Here is an 18,211-nt window from a genome sequence, read left to right on the forward strand (position 1 = left end):
TTGGTTAACACTTAAGTGTAAGTTAGCATCCTTGTTTATGCTCCTCATCTGTGGTCAAACTACACTCTACTTGCTAGGAATAAACAATAAGTTGTAGCTAATAGCAAAAGTGAATTGAAATGTAGATTCAGAAAATGTGAATCATAAGTTTCCTGGTGGCTTAATAAAAAAAACATTAGATTTCAGTTTGAAGTTACATCAGAATAGGCCTCAAGAGAATATTACTGTATATATTTTTCTCTCACGTGGATCACAAAGCTTTACACATAAATGAAATATATCTATATGTGTAGAGCCGAGGTGGCGCAGTGGTTAAATGCAGCACTGCAGGCTACTGCTAGATCAGCAGTTCAGCGGTTCAAATCTCACCGGCTCAGGGTTGACTCAGCCTTCCATCCTTCCGAGGTGGGTAAAATGAGGACCCAGATTGTTGGGGGCAATATGCTGACTCTCTGTAAACCGCTTAGAGAGGGCTGAAAGCCCTATGAAGCGGTATATAAGTCTACTGCTATTGCTAATAAATATTTCTCTTTAATGTATGGATATTCCTTAACTTTCTAGCAATTTAACGATTCTTTTAACAATTCAGTGCTGTGTGTATATTCACAGAAATTCACACAATAGTTAAGAGCAGCCAACCAACCAAATACTACAAACAAAACCAGAAAAAAAACATTGTGAGCGGATTTTAACACAACAGACGCCCAAGGTTTATTTAACCTTGAGAAATCCTTTTAGTCCAGCTGTGATAACAGGTTCCAGTGAGAAGGAAAAAAAAATATTGAGACGTTATTTATTCATTTTAAAATTCTAGGTCAGAGTGTATTTTACAAAATCAGAAGGATTAATCTTAGGCTTTTAACCAGAACAGCTTCTTTCTTTCAACCTTATTTTTCCCCGTAACTTTTATTTTAGGAGTTGTCTTCAATTTCCTTGTGTGTTCAGCTTCAATTACTATAATAATTACGTTCCATTTTACATTTTATTTACGGCACTCTTTACTTTATACTAGTGTTATCTGCTAAAATATATATAGCTTTAACAAGCCAAGACCTCAGAATGAAATATTTTAAGCAAAGGAAATTTCATTATCAGTTTATAAAAAATCCCCAAGCCCAAGTCCTTGGATAGTTCTTCTGCATATCTACAGTTTAGTTCTTCATTTCAAACTATCAAATAACAACATATAACACATTTATTATTGTGTGATGCTTAAGGGTGTCTTTGAGTAGACTACTGTCTGTTGAAGTTGCTGTCATTCAAGTTATGGTATTTAGAGACCTTCATCCACTTGCAACACATTTATGCTAACACTATAGAAATAGCAATAGCAGTTAGACTTATATACCGCTTCATAGGGCTTTTAGCCCTCTCTAAGCGGTTTACAGAGTCAGCATATTGCCCCCAACAACAATCCGGGTCCTCATTTTACCCACCTCAGAAGGATGGAAGGCTGAGTCAACCCTGAGCCGGTGAGATTTGAACCGCCGAACTGCAGATAGCACAGGATTCCTATTCAAGCACAGATTACTTAGACTGAAAGCAGGTTTTATTCTTAACTGTATTTACACATATGTGGGCAACTTAACAAAGAGGCCTTCCAGCCCAAGCCTGTGGTTTTCCTATTGCCCTGAATTTCTTATCAGTAATAACATAGCTATTACCGCGTCCGTAATAACTATGTTATTACGGACGCGGTGGCTCACTGGCTAAGACGCTGAGCTTGTCGATCAGAAAGGTCAGCAGTTCGAATCCGTAGCGCTGCGTAACAGAGTGAGCTCCTGTTACTTGTCCCAGCTTCTGCCAACCTAGCAGTTCGAAAGCATGTGAAAATGCAAGTAGAAAAATAGGGACCACCTTTGGTGGGAAGGGAACAGCATTCTGTGCGCCTTCGGGGGTTGAGTCATGCCAGCCACATGATCACAGAGACATCTTCGGACAGCGCTGGCTCTTCGGCTTTGAAACAGAGATGAGCACCGCCCCCTAGAGTCGGGAACGACTAGCACAGATACGCGAGGGGAACCTTTACCTTTCCCCAATAATTATGTAAAATATAGTTCGTTGGGAAAGATTTCAAATTTCCACTAATACATTACATACGACTGAGTTCCAAACTGGTGAGAGGATATAGATCAGCTATGCAAAAACAAAAGGGATTTTCAAACAAGGTCAAATCTGAGATGAGGGGACAACTCCAAATCCCTCTCTGCCATTCCTTTTCATGTTGAGAAGAAAGTCTGAACACATAGATAAGCTCAAACATGGTTTCTGAGAAGCTATTATAATTCTAACCATTAATGTGTGCACGTATGTAGGCATAACAAAATGCTTTTGTTGTTGTTTAAATATTCCTTATAATTGTATTTCCTCCCCCCCTCCCAGGGGCTGTTGATCCATCTTTAATATGATCTTTGTGATATCCCAATCAATATAATTTAAAGGTGAAGATTGTTGCTTCAAAGCCAGACCAAAACATTAAAAGCTATTTTTATTTATTCATTTTACAAAAGGAGAGGAAGAAGCCTATGTCCCGAAGAAAAATTAACAATGAAAAACCAACATCCTTTGCCTTACAAGGTAAGAGTTATTATGACTGTGCTTTTACAGCAATTGCAGTGATTGGAGGTCTAAAAAGGTATTAGAGCAAAAGTAAATTTTGAAAATCAAATGGTTTTTGAGTTGGCCTCTTTGTTTTTATTGAAGGATGATTTACTGATCTCCTATTAAACTAAAGACTTCTTGCAATTCTAGAGAATTCACTTAGCTTGTTCCCAAAGGCAGAAATATAAATAATGCGACATAGCAAAAGGAAATATTATTTGTACTCTTTAGATGGGATTACTTTGACGCTGACGCAAATTGCAAGTTTCACATTTCTTAAATTGGTAATAATGAAACGTGACTCCAATTATAAATTAAAATTCATCAACAACTATCATTGTCACCACTTGCTCCTATTTCATTGTGAACTAGCTACTTTTCCAGCATGTAGAAACATTGGTGATTCACTAAAACAAATGTTTATGTCAAGAGAAACGGACTGGGACAAAAGTTCCCTGATATATTTTAGGTTTCACATATGTCTAGGTCGGTGGTGGGTTTCAAAAATTTTTTAGAACCTCTTCTGTAGGTGTGGCCTGCTTTGTGGGAGTGGCTTGCTGGCCATGTGACTGGGTGGGAGGGGCTTGCCAGCCATGTGACTGAGTGGGAGTGGCTTGGCAGCCATGTGACTGGGTGGGCATGGCCAACTTGTAAAATGTGGTGAAACTCACTTAACAACGCTATTGCTTAGCAACCAAAATGTTGGCTCAGAAACTCTGGCATTTGAAGCACGCAAGTCTTAAAGCTGTCAAGTTACAAGACCCTCGCACCCCTAAACCTTTAGGGAAAAAAAACCCAGGGATGTTCAAACTTGACAGCTTTAAGACTTTAAGGTTTAGATAAGACTCTTGGAGGCGGGCGGGGTGTTTGGTGAGCCAGCCAATCAGTGAGTGGCGGGCGGCGCAAGCATGGTGCGGACGGGCGGGGGGAGGGAGCTGGAACCGGTTCTAAACGGCATGGTAGATTTGTGGAACCTCTTCTATAGAAGAGCTTAGGACTGGCAGAAACCCACCCCTTGTCTAGGTGAAAAACTTACACAAACAGCATGAAAGGCAGTCAGGCAGTCAGTCAGTCAGTCAGTCAGTCAGTCAGTCAGTCAGTCAGTCAGTCAGTCAGTCAGTCAGTCAGTCAGTCTGTCTGTCTGTCTGTCTATCTATCTATCTATCTATCTATCTATCTATCTATCTATCTATCTATCTATCTATCTATCTATCTATCTATCTATCTATTACATACCAAACAGCAGGGGGGGGTGTATTCTTGATGCGATTATTATATAGGAAAAACAATGAAAGCTGGGGATCTTCATTTGAAGAATACATTATTGGATATTCCAATGCTAAAATGGAAACAATTTTAAACAACAGTAATACACAAATAAACACATTTATTTTTAGTGACTAATTACAAATTACTTCTAAATCGTAGTTTGGGTAATGAAGCACTTGCAAGAAAACAACCAAGCTCAGAGAGCACCAAGGATCCCTCGTTTCAACCATGCTACAAATATTCTCCTCTATTGGTAAATTATTTCCTCCATATCTCTATCATCCCTCCTTTGAATTATATCTGGATTTCAGTGTCTTGAAGTTTCAAAAGGCTCTTAAAAATGCCTCTCTTTGCAGGAACCTTATGAAGCTGGAAAATGTTTCTTATTTATTCTAACGGTTGTTGTAATATTAGGAAATATTCGTACTATTACATAAGAAAATATTTTCCATTGATTGCATCATTTTACAATCATACACATTTAAACTGTGTATATATTTTTTTATTTACCTATGCTAGTGCAATTATTTATGCTATGTGCCTATGACATCCGGGCACTAAATAAAACTACTAAACAGAGCTAAGGAGCCGAGGTGGCGCAGTGGTTAAATGCAGCACTGCAGGCTACTTCAGCTGACTCCAGTTCTGCAGTTCGGCTGTTCAAATCTCACCGGCTCAGGGTTGACTCAGCCTTCCATCCTTCCGAGGTGGGTGAAATGAGGACCCGGATTGTTGTTGGGGGCGATATGCTGACTCTGTAAATCGCTTAGAGAGGGCTGAAAGCCTTATGAAGCGGCATATAAGTCTAACTGCTATTGCTATTCATGAGTGGTACATACAATTTGTCTGGCAGTGACTGATTGAATTGCCAATATCATAGGAATGGGAGGATTGAGCAGGGAGAAGTCCCTGCAGAAATGAAGGAAAGCATGAAAATAGGGTGGACTTAAAACTATGAGGAAGAAGCGGTGGGGGGGGGGGAAGGTGTTCAGATGACGAGGAAAGAAAACTAGTACAAACAAAACGCAACAAAACGTGGAATGCATTAAGAATTCTTGGCAGAAATGTTTTAGATCAGATTTCTCGCCGGCCAATCATGTTCTCCTCCAGGATAATATTGTAGAAGTTCAAGCAGATTATTCCAAATCTAGTTTTCATGCCTTTTCCCTCCCTCAAGTAACACTTCACTGAGTTTGTTGATTTAGAATATTTATTTTGCAGTTCACAAAAAAGACGATTCTTCCAAACACAGAGATCCTTTCTGTCTTATTTCTCAGTACCTTGCTTCTATTTTTGTCTGGTTTCACCACAGGAGGGAATAGTGCTACAGAGTAAAATCAGACAAAAATCAAATAAAGCAATATTACCACCACGGCTACATTTTCAACAGCGGGAAAGGGTTTTTTTTTTGTTATAACTACGACCAAAACTAATTTCTGCCGTCGCAATCTCAAGTATTCTGTCTCAAATTCTGTTCCACAGATTACAGATTTACTATCAACGTCTAGAACAATTTGTTAAATCACTGCAATGGCATGAGTAAAAAACAACGCTCAAGTTTATTATACAAGTTAGCAGTCTCATTGATATTCTTTGAGTTGCATGCAATGTGAGTCGATTGTGTGTCTGTTGGCTATTTTAAATGCTTGTATTTGTAGTTCTTGTGTTTCCCTTCCCCTTTTGGATTTGTGAGCCGCCCTGAGTCCCGCTGGGAATAGGGCGGCATATAAATAAAATGAAACCTGAAACCTGCATGCATTTCTCCTAAAGAACACAAACATCCTTCCTTCTGCAAATCAGAAACAGCGTTTTTGCTCTACCTAAGCAAAGTTTTACACTTCTGTGACATTCAAAGTTTTGAACAATTAACTCAACTTCACTCCACAAATTTTTATTGTGCTTCGTGCATCTGAATATATACCAGCTATTAAGACACAAATACATGAAGAGCACACATGGGGAGCAGACTGATTCATTTTGTGTAAACAATTTTTTTTCCTTCCCATTATTTTTTCCTGGAAGTGCAGAGTCCGCCTTTTTCAGATCAACCAAATGTTAACTCATTGGTTGCAACAGGAATGGATCAACCAGTTTGACACCCTCCATCCTGGGCTGAGAGAAAGTGAATGTCCCAAAGTCACCTACCTAGGTTTCATGCCCAAGGGAAGCCTTGAATTCAGAGTCTTTTGGTTTCTGGCCTGGTGCCTTCACCACTCAATCAAACTGCGTGTTTGTGTAAATAACTAAAGTATGTCTTAAAATCAAAATATAACCTTTTAAACTATAACTATGCATATGTGCATAAAGCAAAAATAGTCATTTCTTTAATAAAGAGGGAAGGAACAGATGGGATTTGTAGAGAATCCGCATTTTAACTATTTGCATAAATAAATCTTCGATGCTTTTCTGAGAATTTATAAAGCTAGTCTGATATAAAAATATATAAATTGATTTAAAAAAAACTATAAAGCTAGTCCAGTTTCATGTAAGAGTAAGCAAGCATTCAACTATTATGCTCTTTGCTCTGTGGAGTAATTATTATTAAGCTCAAAAGTTGTTTTTCCGGAGCACATTTGATCATAGGATTGCACTGTTGGCAGAGGTGGGTTCCTACCACTTCGCACCTATTCGGTAGAACCGGTTCGTCAAATCTAGCGAACCGGTTAGAAGAGGTTCCACCAGTGGACCCGGAAAGCAGGCCACACCTACAGGAGAGGTCCCAAAAAATTTTGAAACCCACCACTGGTCCTTGGATATGATTATTCTACACTATCATGCTCCTATTTATAAAACTCAGTGCCTCTGTGAAAGGTAAGGATGACTACTGCGTTTGTGGTGCAATCGGAACATTGTGTGTGTTGAAGTTGTTTTAACGCAAACCAAAGATGCCTTTTAAAAAACAAGTTTACATCCTATTCTTATGCATGCCAGTGCTGTGTGTGAGGTAATTTAAGGTGGTTCTGACACGTGTCATCGGCATCTTCATATCCGGTCACATGGGTGGCAAACCACTCCCATCTATCACATGGGTGGCAAGCCACTCCCACAAAGGAGACCACACCCACAGAGTAGGTTCAAACAATTTTTGAAACCCACCACTGACTGTCGGATACCATTTTTATCTATATAGCACTATCAATTATCTGGCACTTTAACATCCACATCAATTTCAATAGCCAAAGGACTAGTACTACAAAGAACTATTTATTTAATAAACCCCACAGACAACAACATACATTAATGGATATTTTGTTAGATATTATTCCATTATAGATCATCCAAGTACTTTTACCAGAGCCAGAAATAGTCCATTAAGAAAGATATCATCGTTGCTTACTCCCAGATGTTTTTGTTTAAATTGTCTAAGCCGTAAGTTAACCTAAGTACAATAGACTTCATCACCAAGAGCAAGATTGTTTCAATCATCTTAAGAATAACTTTTTAAGAAGAATAGGATACCGCTGTGTCTTCTCACTGACCACAAAGCTAAATACATAGAATGGGGACAAATCAAATAAGAATGGCAAATGAGGAGTTTTAGTATTCCAGCCTCCATTTTGATGTTCCTACCAGTTTGCACCTATTCGGTAGAACCGGTTCATCAAATCTACTGGGCCAGTTAGAAGAGGTTCCACCAGTGGACCTGGAAAGCAGGCCACACCTACAGAAGAGGTTCCAAAAAGTTTTGAAACCCACCACTGCTAAAGAGTTAGGGGTGCAAGGATCTTGTAACTTGACAGCTTTAAGACTTGCATGCTTCAATGCCAGAGTTCCTGAGCCAACGTGACTGGAGGAGGAATTCTGGGAGTTGAAGTCCACAAGTCTTAAAGCTGTCAGGTTTGAAGACCCCTAGTTTTTTTTTCTAAAGGGTTAGGGGTGCAAGGATCTTGTAACTTGAGAGCTTTAAGACTTGCATGCTTCAATGCCAGAGTTTCTGAATAGCTACTTGGACCGACCTAAGTACTAATTCATAATTTCATATCCGGTCACATGGGCAGCAAGCCGCTCCCATCCGGTCACATGGGTGGCAAGCCACTCCCACAAAGGAGGCCACACCCACAGAGTAGTTTGGAACAATTTTGGAAACCCACCACTGGTATAAACCTAGGTTTCAAACCACAGGTCTGCTTATGTTAATTTGATCTCATTTGCTGTAGAAGGAGGACAAAAGAATCCCAATGGGAAAAAAAAGCACACAAATAACTTGTATAAAGGTATAGAAGAGTTAAAGATAAGTTAGAAATGTATTCCATTTCTAGAAGATGTTGTGAATTAATAAGGTACACATAACATCTGACAAGATGCTAATATCAAATAACAAACAGGATACAACAGAAACCTAATCAATACAGTGACATCCAGAGTAGTGCTTCAACCTTTAAAAAGTGATCAAATTTAGTTCGAAGAAGTGATTTTCAAAGAATGAGGGAAGTCTCATCAGAAAGGATTTAAGGTTCCAATTTCTTGTCCTTTCTAGTTCCCAATGACCCCTTCAGAGGTTATGACTCCAACGCTTGGGAAGTAATAAATGGTCTTTTTGATATCCTTTAAAACCTATTTTGAAAACACGTAGGAAGTCTGGAAGATAATACTAGTTACGAACACCTGGTCAGTTTGACAATGAGTAACACATGTTTTTAGCCATTGTTTTGTGAATGTGGGTCTCCAAGCAATGCTCGGTTAACATCTGCTAGTACCTCTCCTTCACCCTGGCACTAGACAGATGCTTGAACTTTGATAACTTGCCTGGAGGTTTTTAAATAAAAATCTAAACAACTCCTGTGTGGAAAAACAGAACAAAACCTAAGAATAACACATATGAATGACTCATTACTGGTCTTAACACCGTGTTCACATTTTAACATTTCAGATATAAGAAGTTAAGATTAATTATTGCTAAACTGAATGCAACTCTTGTCATGTTTCATATAGGAATTTCTACTGCTCAAGAAGCCGAGTGTGTGATGATTTGGTTTTCTCCCATCCGTTTTGATTTCAAAAGAGGCCCAAGCTTTGTAGCTGTATTCCTTAGTTCAGTGTTTCTCAACCTTGGCAACTTGAAGATGTCTGGACTTCAACTTCCAGAATTCCCCAGCCAGCGAATGCTGGCTGGGGAATTCTGGGAGTTGAAATCCAGACATCTTCAAGTTGCCAAGGTTGAGAAACACTGCCTTAGTTACTTCATTAATGCATTTTTTCAAAATACTGGATGGTTGCTATCTTTATGAAATATGTTAATAGTTGAATGGACTGATAATTCTATTATATCACAATCTTTAACCATGTATATATTGCACATATTATTGTTTTTATTATTGCCTTATTGTTTTTATATGTGCTATTAACTATTTTGGATACATCTTCCTCTGTGGTGGGATTCAGCCAGTTCGTACCTATTCGGGAGAACCAGTTGGTAACTTTCTAAGCAGTTCGGAGAACCGGTTGTTGGAAGAAATCTCATCTTATTTTTTCCCCACTTTACAGGGCTAATCCTGTAAGGAAGGCAGGAAGGAAACATTCTGGTGTTGTTTCTAGCCTAATCTTTATTGCCCTGCCTACAAAAACTGCCTCTCCAGTTAACCCTTGTAACAACTAAGGCGAAGTGCCCATCGACCTGAGTGACATTGACTTGGCCACGCCCACATGATCACATGACCACCGAGCCCCGCTTACCCAGCTGGTTATTAGGGCAGAGAACTGGTTGGTAAATTATTTGAATCCCACCACTGATCTTCCTGTATTCAAAATAAACCCCAGATACGGTGAAGTAATTTGCAGACCAGAAGAATGAATGTGTTAAATTAGAATTTAGCAACTGAACAACTTTCTCCTCCTTTGGAGAAGTAAAATCTTACTGAAAACATAGCACTTTAAAGTTAGATCGGCAAGTTTGAGATGAGGTTCAAATCTTATAGCCAGTTCTAAGGGAGCACTTTTGTTTATTGTGATGTACCTGTTTTCAATCATGGCTCCCTGTTGACTCTTTCTATATTCATGTATACACGCAAGCAAACTGGACTAATTTGGTGCTAAACTTTGCTGATAATGATCTGTAAACAGAATATTGTTTAGCTTCTCTTAGAACCCAATGTTCTAAGGAAAGGAGAGGCTATAACTCAGGTGATCTTAGTATTAGTTGCAGAGACATGCAGTCAGGGGAGGCAGAGCCTCACCACTGTTATCATGAAAAGAAGAAAAAATGTAAAAGGAAAAAGGCAAGAGTTGAGGTCAGGCTGAGCTAGTTGCTGCCAGAGTCACAGTGGATGACTCTGCTTAGTGCTTAACTGTTTAAAAAAGCCTCTTAAAAAGTGCCCTCTATAGGAGGAGGCGGGAGAACCATGTGGCTCATTTAGTCTGGTGTTTTATGTTCACTCGGGCAGAGTTAAGCAAGGGTTAAATGCCGAAAAATTCCTGATGTAGATGAGGCACGTGATTCTCTTGCCTCCTCCTATAGAGGGCGTTTTTTTAAGAGGCTTTTTTAAACAGTTAAGCACTAAGCAGAATCATCTGGCAGCAACTAGCTCAGCCTGACCTCAGCTCTTGCCTTTTTCCTTTTACATTTTCTTTTCTTTTCATGATGGCAGGCAATAGCAGAGTTGAAATCCTCTCTGAAACAGCTGGAAAAGGTACGTGTGGGTCGGAGGGAGGTGGAGGAATTCAAACTTCATCCTGAAGTTTAGATCCCTCCCCAAGTGTAGTTTGATTGCATGCAGAGCTACGTTGCCTTTTCACACACACACACACACACACACACACACACACACACAGCTGGATAAAAGTATATAAGCCCAGCTTCACTGATTACAAGTTTGAAAAGGCAATGTGGCTCCACCTGCAATCAAAGGCTCGGATCGGAAGGCAGCAGGGGAATGGGGGGGGGGTATGGCAGAGGAGCTGCTTTCAAGCCATTGGAAAATATATCCAATCCAACTTCTGTCGTTGTGTTTGTTTGAGATTGAGTGAGTGAGAGAGGGATCCAACTTCTCTCTGTGTGTGTCTCTCTTTGAGAGAGGGGCGAGGGAGGGAGAGAGGGAGGAAGGAGGGGGAGGGAGAAGAAAAAGAAAAACTTTTTTGCAAAGGAGAAAAACAAATGCTGTCACTTTAAATCGGAACTGAGCATGCCTGGCTGTGGAATTCTGGGAGTTGAAGTCCACAAGTCTAAAAAAAATTGAAACCCCTATGTCAGTGCCTCACTAGCCATAAACCTCACCGCACATCACTGATTAGTTGTTATGCAGCCATTTTAAAACCAGAAAGGAGAAGACTGGGGGTGACATTTGGCAGCTAAAATGGGTTGAACAGGATTTAGCAGTTCACCATTAAGGTTGGGACACGGTGGCTCAAAAGGGACTCAAAAGAGACGTGGTGGCTCAGCGGCTAAGACACTGAGCTTGTCAATCAGAAAGATTGGCAGTTTGGAGGTTCGAATCCCTAGCACCGCTTAACAGACTGAGCTCCCATTACTTGTCCCAGCTTCTGCCAACCTAGCAGTTAGAAAGCATGTAGAAAATGCAAGTAGAAAAATAGGAACCATCTTTGGTGGGAAGGTAACAGCGTTCCGTACGCTGTCAGAATTTAGTCATGCCGGCCACACGACCACGGAGACGTCTTCAGACAGTGGTGGCTCTTCAGCTTTGAAACGGAGATGGGCACAGCCCCCTAGAGTTGGGAATGACTAGCACATATGCGCGAGGGGAACCTTTACCTTTTATTAAGGTTGGGTTGTTGGTTTTAGTAAAACCCAATACGGGCTGGTAAGCCTGAGTTAAGTTAGTTCATAGGCAGGTGGAAATCCTATTACATTCAACACTCTACAGAATCTGTACCAAATAAAAAAGGACTCAAAAAGTCTTGTCAGCAACTAGTTTTCTCAGTGAACAATCTTGAGCAAATAGTGTGGAATAGCCAGACAAATTCTCAGCCCCAAATCCTTTCTAGAACAGTATTCCCTCCATGGTTTCCCCTTATCCTTGAACTGGCAATCTGAAAGGGGAGCATAAACTACAGAAGCAGATTTAAACAGAAAAGCAAAAAGAGAAGTGAACCACGAATGTTAGTTTGAAAGTGACCGCCTACACATTTCAACAAAGTAGCTTCAAATTCTCCTACTTGAAAAGAGTTCAAGGCCTCATGGCTGTCTATTGCTGCCATCTGCTTTAAAGACCATCTAAAATAAATTCTTGAGGCAGACAGGTTGGATTCTCGGGACCCTATGATAGTCATAAACTTCCATTGCATCTTGCTGGTCACCTCCCATATATTCCCAAAGAGAATGAGGAAGCAAAGTGTAATCCCTGTAGACAGGAATATATTTGAAGCTAACCACATCATTCAGGTTCTGCTGAAGTATTTTTTTTAAAATTAAATTCCCAAGGAGGAGAGGAAAAAGTCTCCTTCAAAAATCAGGAAAAGAAATGGGAGCTGGGCAGGGATGGGGCTGCCCCTGAAGAGTGTTCAAAGACTGCAGTTGGTCCAGAATGCAGCCGCGCGAGCGATATTGGGTGTACCTAGATACACCCATGTTACACCCATCCTCCGCGAGCTGCACTGGTTCCCTATTGGTCTCCGAACGCGCTTCAAGGTGCTAGTCGTTACTTTTAAAGCCCTACATGCTTTAGGACCTGGCTACCTGAGAGACCGCCTCCTGCCACATATCTCCCAACAACCAACTAGATCTCACAGGTTGGGACTCCTCCGGGTGCTGTCGACTGGACAATGATGGCTGGCGACTCCCCGGGGGAGGGCCTTCTCTGTGGCTGCACCAGCCCTGTGGAACGATCTACCCGTAGAGATCCGGACCCTTACCACTCTCCCAGCCTTCCGTAAAGCCACCAAGACCTGGCTGTTCCGGCAGGCCTGGGGCTATTGATCAATGTCCAGCCCCACCTACACTGAATGGATGATGTGCAATTTTAATTATGTACCTTTATTTTTTAATTTTTAAATGTTTTTGTTTGTTTGTTTGTAGTTTATTTATAGGCCGCCCTTTTCCCTGAGGGGACTCAGGGCGGCTTACAATCAAAAAGGAAGGGGAGTGTAGGACAATACAAAAAAGAAATGTGCACAAAGTAAATTAGACAATAAAACTCAACATTCACTCAGCATTCGGGAGGGGCGAAATAAGATTATCCCCAGGCCTGACGGGTTAGCCAGTTCTTGAGGGCTGTACGGAAGGCCTGGACGGTGGTGAGGGTACGAATCTCCACGGGGAGATTGTTCCATAGCGTCGGAGCCGCAACAGAGAAGGCTCTCCTCCGAGTAGTCGCCAGTCGGCACTGACTGGCGGATGGAATACGGAGGAGGCCAACTCTATGCGATCTGATGGGATGCAGGGAGGTAATTGGCAGAAGGCGGTCTCTCAAATAGCCAGATCCACTACCATGGAGCGCTTTATAGGTGGTGAGTAAGACCTTGAAGTGCACCCGGGGACCAACAGGTAGCCAGTGCAGCTCACGGAGGATCGGTGTTATGTGGGCGAACCGTGGTGCGCCCACGATCACTCGCGCGGCCGCATTCTGGACTAGCTGAAGTCCTCGGATGCTCTTCAAGGGCAGCCCCATGTAGAGCACATTACAGTATTCCAGCCTAGAGATCACAAGGGCTCGAGTGACTGTTGTGAGGGCCTCCCGATTCAGGTAGGGCCGCAACTGGCGCACCAGGCGAACCTGGGCAAATGCCAGGGCAAATGCCTGGGCAAATTTAAAACATTTTAAATGTTTTTTATCTGTTGGTAAGCCGGCCAGAGTCCCTAGGGAGTGGGCGTCATACAAATTTTATTAAATTGGAAATTGGAAGATTGAGAAGATATTTACAGGTGCTTATTATTTAAAGCAGAGGCTAATGGATCATGTTCTGTTTTCTAGCCTAATGCCATCCCATGAATGATTTCTTTGTTAAGCAAATTCAAGGAAGGTTTTGGAATGCCAAGGCCCATGACACTTACCATCTGTGGTTTTGACTGGGAAATGCACACATTTTTACATTTTTAAAGATATTAAATCTCAGCTGCTTCTATTTAGAGCATTTGGAACTGGAGCCAACCAGCATGATCCTTTCCCCCCACAGCCAAACTCTCGTCTAATTAAACATTCTTTTGTTTGATGTTATAGAAGCTAATCAGTTTGTGGTCATCCACTGGACACCCCCCCCCCCTTCAAACTGTTGCTCATTTTTTCATTACACTTCTGTTTTCCTTTGTGTTCGGTTATTTTTATCCCCTTCGGTTAGCGTAAAAACTAACAAAAACAGAATTATATCACGTGATTCCTTTGTGTTTAGGGTGTTTAACCTTTTAAAAAGGAAAACCCTTTTAACATTATTCACAGAAACAATCGTAATCAGCCAAGAAAAAAAAAACTGCTATTCTTTTGTGACTGTATGAATATTTCAGAAAAAGTGAGATTATATTTTCGGGGAATATTGTGAGACACGGAACAATGATCTTAAGTTCCATGCAAGGTTTTGATTGCATGTTAGGAAAAACTTTCAAATGGTTAGAATAGTTTGACAGTGGAACGAATTATAAAGAAGGGAAGTCTGCTTCCATTCATTGGAAGAGTTCCAGTGATGGCTAATCAGCCATCTGGTGGAGATGGTTAAACTTGGATTCCTATACTGATGCAATGGTTCTTTCCAATTCTATAATTTTACATTGTACAATAAGCCATAAAATCTTACTCTCGCTTTGGCCGCCATTTACAGTAAAAGTGATTAACTTTCCACTTCTTTTTCTCAGAATAAGCACACACTCTTAAAAGTATAATAAACACATTCAGTCATTTTAAAAGACAGATGACATTTTCAGCGTAGTGACTGACATGCATTGAGATGACTTAGGAGGAGTTGGTTATTTCTCTGCATTGGGTTTGGAAAAAGATGAAGAGACGGAAGGAAATCTAGAAAGATTATACAAACATAGAAGATTTTCCTAAAACCCTCTTAGGGTTTCTTGATGCCTTTCTGTTTTGTAAAGAAAAATAACAACAGTTACCGCATGGGAATTACCGTAAATAAGAAATAGCGGCTCCCAAAACTGGCCTTTGGACTGAAAAAAACTATAAAAGTTCATAACAACTTGCTCACTTGCTAGGATACAGACAGTGCAAACAAAACATATTAGGAAGCAGTGCGTTTACCTGCCCATAATCAGTCCTGAACACAACAACTCCTTCTGCACTGGAAAGTACAGTGCTTGGATAATGTTGGCCATTTTCTCGCAACCAAACTCGTACTCCCTAAAATGGGGGGGGGGGGGGAACAAAAACCAACATTAATCAACAATTAATTTTACAAGTATAATCTCAGTAATTTCTCCTATCTCCCACACCCAACAGACATATGCAGATCCCATTTAATAAATAGCAAAACAGGTACGAAATCCCATCCAAAAGTACGCATTTCTGTTTATATTAATAACCCTAGCAGATTATGGGGTAGATGTTTACCTTAAAAAAATAGAAAACCACAAAACTTATGTGATTCCAATTCACTGAGTCACATAGATCAGTGGTCTCCAACCTTGGCAACTTTAAGACTTGTGGACTTCAACTCCCAGAGCAAAGCTGGCTGAGGAACTCTGGAAGTTGAAGTCCACAAGTCTTAAAGTTGCCAAGGTTGGAGACTACTGACATAGATGAGTTACAGTTACATAAAATTACATGTAATGTTCATATTTATGGTGCAGCATAAATCATGTCTTTGTGATCTTGTGGACCATAACATGCCACCACCACCACACCACCCTCCACTGTCACCCTGAGTCTCTCTAAACCAGTGGTAGTCAACCTGGTGCCTACCGCCCACTAGTGGGCATTCCAGCTTTCATGGTGGGCGGTAGGGGTTTGCTGTAACTCTGCTTTATAAATTTTATAAAGTAAAGTTACTTCCCTACTTTATAAATCACCTTTACTGTGGAACCGGTGGGCGGTTAGAAAATTTTACTACTAAAAGAGATACAAAACTGGGTGGTAGGTATAAAAAGGTTGACTACCCCTGCTCTAAACGGATGCCCACTGCATTTAACTATCTCATCTTCTGCTGTCCCTTTCTCCTTTTGCCTTCAATCTTTCCCAACATCAGAGGTGTTTTTTTTTAATGAGTCCTCTCTTCTGATCTGGTGGCCAAAGTATTTGAACTTCAGTTGGTTCACCACTATCCACCTCAAAAATAAGTTTAGGTGGGTGCAGGAGTTAAAATAATACATCAAGGTGATAAGCTTTAGATCATAATTTTTAACTGATTTGTCTTGAAAGGAGATTACACTGAAAGAAAGAAAAAATAAAAGGGGTAAAAAAGAAAAAGAAGGCCATAAGTTGAATTATTCGAATGCTTTATCAGTGGATGCTTAGAATTGGAAAACTAAAAAATTATAATTATGCCTGGGAAAGATTACTTAAAAGTTATACATACATGTTTTTATTCTTACAGATACACAAAATGTCTACAGGAGTTAAAAGTGATTTTCTTTTCTCTACAGTACAAATATAATTCTTCCCATATAGTTTTCAAGTATTAATTTAAAAGCTGTTCATTTTAAAATCCATTGTCTTAAGCACACTGTTCTTTTTGAATCAAAACTGCCTTTGGGCCTGTTATAGATGATATGCAAGTTCCAACCTGTTAAGGAAAAGTTGGTTTTACACTTGGCTGTAACCTCAACCTGAACAGGGTCATCATTCTGATGTAAACTGTAAAACTTTTGAACCTGAAATCATCCTGGATCATCATCTTCTGAACTAACGCTCAACAAATACTGTACTTAGGATAGTCTATACATATATCTTATTTCCAAAACGGGATTATGTTTGGTTTTTATTATGATGCTTGTATCCCAAATTTCCCAAAAGAATTTCTTTATAGGATACATAATTCAGTATAACCAAGCAATACTGAACAGAAGGTTCAGGAATAAATAAAACTAAAATATCAACCAAAAATTAAAATAACAGATAAAAGTAGGAAATTTATTATGATAATAGTCAACCAAAATGGAAGTTTTGTTAGGATCTAATGCACAGGTATTGTTTTTAGCTTATCTCCAAATCAGTAATTGCAGTCGATCCTCCGCTGACCTCTAAAGAAGAAGAGGTGGCGGATAATTGGTTGTTCGAGTTAATCATCTGCTGAGAGTGAGAGAAAGAGTAAGAGAGAAAGAAAGGAAGGAAGAGAGAGAGAGACAAAGATAGAAAAGAAAGAGAGAGAGAGAAAGAAGGAAAGAGAAAGAAAGAAAGTTGGAGAGAGAGACACAAGAAAGAAGGAAGGAAGGAAGGAAAGAAAGAGGGAGAGACACAAGAAAGGAAGGAAGGAAAAGAAAGGAAAGAAAGAAAGAAAGAGGGAAAGAGACACACAATAAAGAAAGAAGGAAGGAAGAAAGAAAGGAAAGAAAAAGAAAGAGAACTTATGATCACAATTGAGCCCAAAATTTTGGTTGCTAAGCAAGAGCATTGTTAAATGAGTTTCACCATATTTTACAAGTTGGCCACTCCCACCCGGTCACATGACTGCCACGCCATGCCCACAAAATAGGCCACACCTACAGAACAGGTTATAAAATTTTTTGAAATCCACTACTGGAATGTGTATATACGAAGAAGTATGGAAGCAGGCAGGAAACATGTACGTGAAAAGGGAGGATAGAAAAAGGAAATCTCACTCCTCATTGCAAGTCTTCCATAAATTTCAACATACATTTATCATAACTTTCCTGACAGAAGAACTTGGCTACAATAGAAACCATGTTATTATAAATGAGTGCAGTCATTACCTGCAAGCATTCTTGTTGCCAACATATTTTCTTTTTTTTTAATAAAAAGTTTTTATTAGTTTCATTACAGAAAAAAAACACAAAAAGAAAAGCATCATCTTTCATTGCATCTTGTAGAAAAAGCGTATCCATTGGTCACAAGTACATTTCGTGCGTTCTGTCCACAATCACATATATTCCATTCAGTTTAAGTTGTATATCTTAAAAATTTATATATTTTACTATCACCACACCACAATTCTCATTTAGTTAAGATTTCAAAGACCCAGCCACCTACAGGCATTTTTTCCCCTTCCCCCAGTTCCAGTCAATCTGCCATGTCTTTATATCTTTATAACATATTCTAAGAAGAAAAAAAGTCAATTAGTAGGACATCTAACATTTCCTCTCTCTAACATATCTTTATTATTATTATAGTTAACTAGGGGTTATTTACATTTTTCTCTCCTCTTCTCTCCACAGACACAAAAAGCAACAAGCCAACATACAGACAGAGAGCGACAGACACTGATCGTGTTTACTTATAGACTGGGCTCATTGTTCCACCTAACAACGCTCTTCTCCGTGAGTTCAAACAGC

The 18,211-nt window shown here is 40.0% G+C and overlaps 1 protein-coding gene across 1 annotated transcript in view; it reads right to left on the reverse strand.

Annotated features, from left to right (window-relative positions):
• Positions 1-15,100, reverse strand: part of MYO10 (myosin X) — a 135,077-nt gene extending 119,977 nt beyond the window's left edge. The window contains exon 1 of the mRNA XM_032219348.1: positions 15,006-15,100. The gene's annotated coding sequence lies outside the window, so the exon portion shown is untranslated. The remainder of the gene's footprint in view (positions 1-15,005) is intronic.
• Between the last annotated feature and the right edge of the window lie 3,111 nt (positions 15,101-18,211).

Source organism: Thamnophis elegans, chromosome 6, assembly GCF_009769535.1.
Source record: "Thamnophis elegans isolate rThaEle1 chromosome 6, rThaEle1.pri, whole genome shotgun sequence".
In the NCBI taxonomy this organism is placed as follows: domain Eukaryota; kingdom Metazoa; phylum Chordata; class Lepidosauria; order Squamata; family Colubridae; genus Thamnophis; species Thamnophis elegans.